The following is a 7,343-nucleotide window of genomic DNA, read 5'->3' as shown; positions in this document are numbered from 1 at the left end:
CTTGGGTGTGGATACTTGCGAAAGACAGGTGATACTTTCACATGCCCCACATCCCATGGTGCTGGCACCTTAGGATAAGGCCACTAGGAGACTAGACAGACTGGGCCCTAAAACCACACCTCCAGGCACTGGAGCAAGAGTGTGGCTGCCTGTGGTACTGAGTGAACAGTCCTCCATTAAGGGCAGGGCCCTTGGCCAGCTCTCATCAGTGACACTTGTGGACACGAGAAACAGCATCCATGTGGAGTTCAGCTCTGTCCCTGGGCAGTAGAGATTGGAAAACCCCAACTTGGCCTAAGGATACTGAAGAGGTTAGGAGAATTGGTGGCTAAAGGAAAATGCTGAGGAGGGAGGGCCAGAACTTCCTGCCCCATTTGACAAGAAGTGGGAACAGAAGAATATGCCTTTACTGGTGCCTTGAGTTAATGAGGCTATCTGAGTTGAGCAAGGGTGGGCAAGGAGAGCCCACTCCATGCCAGACATTGCTACCTGTGTCCTAGAGGTACATAAGAAAGGAGCAAGAGTGGCCCAGATGCTCCAGGAACACGGATATAAGACAAGTCATCCCAAGCTGCTCTCCAGGGCCCAGGAAAGGTTGCCGTCCAGATTCATGCTACATCCTAGCAGAACACCCCAAGTCAGCGTCCTGGGGACCATGGGGGTGGAGGTAGCCAGGCTTCCCTGTCTGCAGCAAAAACCCTAGGGTGCAAGGGCAGACCCAGACCCCAGGCTGCCTTCACCTGCTCCCTACTATGCAGTCTCAGGATCTTATCTCCTGCCTGTCTCGGGGCCACGGAACCTGTGCTGGCATCCTGGTGGCTTTTTGTTCCCTACATAAGTGTTCCTGAGGTTTTCTCAGAGGGGTTACATGGGCCATTGGTCACCTGAGTGGGAGCTGGGGCCAGTGGTGCCCCTAGAGCACAGCTGCCAAAGCCAGGATCCCACAGTCTTAGAGTACACACCAACCCCCTCAGGCTTACGTTGGTGGGGGCATCCTACAGAAAAACTTCCTAGGTACCTGGTGTCACAGCTCTGTCCCACACACAGGGCCAAGATGGAGCCAGCCACATGTCCCTAACACCCTGAGTGCCTTTACGTTCTTCAAGAGTCCTTATTCTCAAGAACCTGGTCTTAGCCACACAGGGTCACCCTGAGGAGCTGATTAAAACAATGAGTCCAGGGCTGGGGGTGTAGCTCAGTGGAAGAGCACTTGCCTAGCATGCACAAGGCCTTGAATTCCATCCCCAGCACCACAAAACAGCAACAAAACAATGAATCTTCCACCCTAGAAGATGGCTGCACACCCAGATGCACACAACTGGTTTCAGTTTTGGGGTATCCCATCCCCACGGCCTGTGCTGGCTGCTGATAACTTGAGGGACCCCTCTGACAGTGTCTGGGATTCTCTCTGCCACTGCCCTCTCCCACTCTGTTCTGTGAAGTGCAGCCACTTTGATGTCCCTGGACCCTCAGTTCCATCTCCTCACTCAGCACTTCTCGGAGAGCTGCTAAATTCCCCTTCCATAAGCTGCAACCTGGAAACTCCCCAGGAGGTAAGCCAGGCAGTCGCAGGGTTCCCCCAACACTGCTTCATCCATACCTTGGGGATCACAGCCTTTGTCATCAATGTCCAGTTTCTTAGGAACTTGTTTCATGTATTTTGTTCAGATTTTTCCTCTCTTGTTATTCAGCCTCGAGGGTAGATTCAGTCTCTGTTATACCAATTTGGGCAGAAGTGAAAGTCGTGCTATTACGATTATTTTGACTGTCACATAATGGCCACAGGAGCCCCTATGAGGTGGCTGCCCCTAACTTTCTGGAATGGAATATTCTAGGCCCATTCTGAGATGTCTATGCCCCCAGACAGCTACCCTACAAGGAGTCCTGGTCCCTTTTGCTAGAGAACAACTAAGACTTTCGTCAGCTTTGCAGCACTGTGACAAATACCTGAGACAATGAACTTACAAAGAGAAAAGGCTCATTTTGGCTCATAGTTGGGAGGTTTTAGTGCGTGGTCAATTGGCCACATTGCTGCCAGGCCTGTGGTGAGGCAGCACGTCATGGTGGGGGAGCAATGCCGTTCACCTCATGGCACGAGAAAGGGGCAGGGGACATGAGGGAGAGGGACAGGGAGAAGAAGAGGGCTCGGCCCCATTTCCTATCCAAGAATACACTCCCAGTGACTGGACAATGCCCCACTACGCCCTCCTCTTTTAAATTTTTCCCTTCCTCCCCAAAGCACCAAGCTGGGAACTAAGCCTTTTGCACATGGGTCTTTGCGGGGACATTCCAGATTCAAACTAAAGCTGGTTTTCTTCTAGATGTAAATTAAAGACTTGAGATGCCCAAGGCTCCTGTGCTCTCTATTAAGTCCTCATTTCATACATCATGAAACCAAAGCCCCAGGGGCAAAATACCTTTCTCCAGCACACAGCTGGATGGAGTCAGGCCCCACACACAGGCCCTCCTTGTTCCAAAGCAAAGCCCCATCTACAAAGCACCTGCCAGAGCCCAGTGCTCAGAAGCAGGTCACCCCTGGGGGAGACCAGCAGCTACTGCCTGCCACTTACTGCCACTCATCTCTTCTGCACATGTGCCCTGGCTGTCCCTCATCACTCCGTCCCACTTTCCACATCCAGACTCCATAGCCTTTGCCCCTCAAAGTCCAGCTTTTTCTATAGCCCTCCCTTCATTCTCTCCTGGACTAGTCTACCTGACCCCCTGTCCACATGCACCTTCTGGTTCCTCCGGGCAGACGAGTCTGACCAAAGCACAATTTCCATTCAGATAAATCCTGCAGGGTGCATCTCTTGGGTTTCCAGGGTGCTAGGCTGCAGGGGCAACAGGAAGGGCTACTAGTCCCATCCTCAAGGAAGTCTGTCTATGGAAGAGACAGACAGGTGCACTGTGATTCCATGCGACTGACAGCTGCTGTGAGTACAGCCTGGAGAGATGAAAGGGAATTCAGGAAAGAGGGAACGGCAGAGGCCTGAGGCTTGAGGCACAGCACAGGCTTGCACTCCTCCCACGACCCCCACTAGGATTCCTACCCTGGGCGCCCTGCACGTGGCTCTTGAGTCTTTTGGGAGGAGACTCCTGGTTACCGCTGAATGTTTCTGTGTTTCCCACACCATTACATTCCCCTCGAGTCAGGAGCTGGAATAATTCATCTCTGAGTTTCTGACCCAACATAGAAGTTCATTAAATGGTTGTTGGATGGATGGATGGATGGATGGATGGATGGAAGAGAGGATAGGTTGGTGGCTGGATACAGTGTAATTTCGCCAGACAGCAGCTTACATTTTAGCAGGTAAATTAAATGTGCAATTTAAGGTCAGTACACCATGGCATGTTCTTACTAGCATTTGGAACCCTTAGTCTTGCAGGAGCCTGGGGGCAGGGACCCTGGGATGGCTCCTCGGAGGTCAACATATTGGAGCCCAGCAGTAACAGCCGAGGTGGGAGCCAGGCCCTTAGCTTCTGCTACTTTGTTCTGTCGTTATCTCTCCTTTTTTTGTTGTTCATATGTACGTACAATGTTTGGGTCATTTCTCCCCCCTTTCCCCCGCCCCCTCCCTTAACCACCCCCCACCCCGTCTTCCCCTCACCCCCTTGCTTCCAGGCAGAAACTATTTTGCCCTTATCTCTAATTTTGTTGTAGAGAGAGTATAAGCAATAATAGGAAGGAACAAGGGGTTTTGCTGGTTGAGATAAGGATAGCTATACAGGGCATTGACTCACATTGATTTCCTGTGTGTGGGTGTTACCTTCTAGGTTAATTCTTTTTGATCTAACCTTTTCTCTAGTTCCTGGTCCCCTTTTCCTATTGGCCTCAGTTGCTTTTAAGGTATCTGCTTTAGTTTCTCTGCGTTAAGGGCAACAAATGCTAGCTAGTTTTTTAGGTGTCTTACCTATCCTCACCCCTCCCTTGTGTGCTCTCGCTTTATCATGTGCTCATAGTCCAATCCCCTTGTTGTGTTTGCCCTTGATCTAATGTCCACATATGAGGGAGAACATACGATTTTTGGTCTTTTGGGCCAGGCTAACCTCACTCAGAATGATGTTCTCCAATTCCATCCATTTACCAGCGAATGATAACATTTTGCTCTTCTTCATGGCTGCATAAAATTCCATTGTGTATAGATACCACATTTTCTTAATCCATTCGTCAGTGGTGGGGCATCTTGGCTGTTTCCATAACTTGGCTATTGTGAATAGTGCCACAATAAACATGGGTGTGCAGGTGCCTCTGGAGTAACCTGTGTCCCAGTCTTTTGGGTATATCCCCAAGAGTGGTATTGCTGGATCAAATGGTAGATCGATGTCTAGCTTTTTAAAAAGCCTCCAAATTTTTTTCCAGAGTGGTTGTACTAGTTTCCATTCCCACCAACAGTGTAAGAGGGTTCCTTTTTCCCCACATCCTCACCAACACCTGTTGTTGGTGGTGTTGCTGATGATGGCTGTTCTAACAGGGGCGAGGTGGAATCTTAGTGTGGTTTTAATTTGCATTTCCTTTATTGCTAGAGATGGTGAGCATTTTTTCATGTTTTTTGGCCATTGGAATTTCTTCTTTTGAGAAAGTTCTGTTTGGTTCATTAATTTTGGGAGAATTGTTTTTTAAGTTCCCTATATATTCTGGTTATCAGTCCTTTGTCTGATGCATAGCTGGCAAATATTTTCTCCCATTCTGTGGGTGGTCTCTTCAGTTTAGAGACCATTGTCATTATCTCCTTATGTTTACGCATCTCCTCCTCCCTGCCATTGGCACTTGGCTCTATGGTCTTGTTTCTTCTGTATCATCTTTGCTTGTTGGTCAGTTTATACTCATAGTTCAGGAGGATCCATGTTGGAGACAGCAGACATATTTGCAGAGCTGGCTCAGGACAATCCTGGAACCACTAGTCTTCTTAGGAGGACTGAGAGGACTTTGAGAGCAAACCTCTATGAGTTACAGGGTACTGAGTGTGTCTCCTGTGTCTGGGCACAAAATAAGAAAAGCTGCCTGGTTTCCTCCCAGGATGAAGCCCAATTTAGGATGATGTCTCTAATTCTTCATTTAAAAATCCCTAAACAAAGAGGCAGGTTGAACACAAAGAACAGTGATGCCATGAACAGAAAGTAAAGAATCCTGTTGACAACATAGAGGTGACAGCAGATAAGTCATAAGGCTGTGGCCATATGCTAGGGGTCACTATCCAGAGACAAAGGGCTTTGGAATTGAAGAGATGTTTCCAGAGAACTGCTGAATGAAAAGGCCATTATTACTTGCCGACCCCCATTGTGTCTGCATGTACATCACAGCCAGGACCTGCACAGGTGACAAGTCTCACCTGCACCATCCCTCCCAGTAGGCAACTCTAAAAGCAGTGGGCCCTTTCCATGAGTGGCACACACAACTACACCCTCCATGGGGACACAGGTGTGCCTCTCTCCACCATACCTGGGAGGTCCAGCCATAAATTGCATTGGCAGAAGAGCTGGTACACAAGAAGCCAGCAGCTCAGCTCAGCTCATCCCTGTTATGGACATCCGGAGGCACCAGCTCACAGATTCCAGTGTAAGAACCTGAATATAGGTTTGAAGCAACCTTTCAAACCTATATTCAGCACCCACCATAGGCCAGGCACTGCTGCAGGTCAAGGGATATGGGGACTGGGAGGGGACAATTATTGCCCTCTGGAGGAGCATTTATTGAACAGATTGGATGGGTTACACTAAACTCTCACACTGACTCATCTTACTCACCATGGGTGGTAAGCATTTTTGGTACATGGTCAAAGCTGGGTTCAAATAGCTTAGACTGTTTTTCCATGTCCAGCAGCCTTTCCAGGACCTGTCAGCCAACTCACAAAGATTCAGGATGAATTTGAGAAGGTGCTAAAGGAGATAATGCAAGAACAGATGGAGCACATGAGTACAGAGATGGGGTCTGGGGGGTGGGATATATTGCTGCTAGTGGGTGAAGCACAGGAGGCCGTCAGTGGAGTCCTGGGTAGTGGGGTGCTGTGGCAAGCCAGGAGCCCTCCTCAGGACTGAGGCACTGCACCACTCAGGACAGTGAGCACAGAGGACCCCCAGCCCTCTGCTTGAAGGGAGTGGTGTTTGTCACACAGGCTTTGCAGCAGGTTTCTCCCTGGGCACTCTTCTTCACCTTGTGCAGTTGATCCTGGGAGTTACAGCAAATGTGCGCAGGCAATCTTGGGGGATAGGGGGCAGAGCTGGCTAAGGCATCTGTCACCACCCAGAAAGGAGCTATGGGGTCAGCTGGAAAGAGCAAAGCAGCGTGCAGTGGCTCCTGGAGGTTGAACACCACGCCAGGCAGAGGTTAAGTGGCTGTATGGCAGCGGGAGCTGGTCTGGCCAGGCCTCAAAGGCCCTCATGGGGACTCTGGCTTTTCCTTGAGAGGAAGCCAATGGAGGGCTTTAGGCAGAGGTGACCTGACATTTCTAAATGGCTTTCATGGCTGCAGAGCAGACTGAAGGGGCCTGGGCAGGAGCAGGGCGGACAGCAAAAATCTAGGAGACACTGTCAACTTGGGCCAGTGACAATAATGAACTCAGTGAGAAGTCAGATGCTAGACACTTTGAAAGGTCAAGGACTATGACAGGTGGATGCAGGGTGACAGGAGTTTGGGTCTTGCACCTGAACAGGGATGTGGTTTCTTTGTAACGACAATGGCATCAATTGTGAGAAAAGCAAAGTGTGGGGGGGGGGGTTGGAGGGAAGAGGAAGAGCTTGGCCATTCCAAGTTTGAGATGCTGATGGGACAGATGTCAAGCAGGCAGTAGGATACAGGAATGTGAAATTTAGGCAAGAGACATAAAGGAGATATACTCAGGGGTCTTTGCAGTTGAGATGCTAGTTTTATCTGAGTCACAAGGCTGGGAAAGGCCAAATGAGCTCAGTGTGAGGACTGAGTACTGGGGGCCCTCAGCACTGACAGGTCAGGAGACAAAGGCCCAGCAAATGAGCACAGTGAGGTATGAGATGACCAGGTGGTCCTGTGGCCTGTGGGCCACCAAGGCCCCTGCCCAATGCTGCTAACAGCAAGCAAAACTGAGATCTGAGTCTGACAAAGTGTCTGGCACCATTCACAGGAGCTCGTTCAGGGGTGTGTGAGGTAGTGTGTGTATGCAAATCCTGCCTCAGCTGGTTCAAGGAGAACACACACAGAGTGAGAAGGAGGCACTTCTTATTTCAAGCAGGGCTGAAGTGAGGAAGCAAAGGGGTTTCCAAACACTTCTTGCAAGTCCCTCTCTGGCAGTCACCCCCTTGTTGGGAAGAACACAAGCCTGGAGGTCGCAACTATCCAGCATGCTGGGTCCTACTATCCTGCTAGGGCA

Source organism: Castor canadensis, chromosome 12, assembly GCF_047511655.1.
Source record: "Castor canadensis chromosome 12, mCasCan1.hap1v2, whole genome shotgun sequence".
Classification (NCBI taxonomy): Eukaryota; Metazoa; Chordata; class Mammalia; order Rodentia; family Castoridae; genus Castor; species Castor canadensis.
This window is presented reverse-complemented; position numbering follows the sequence as displayed.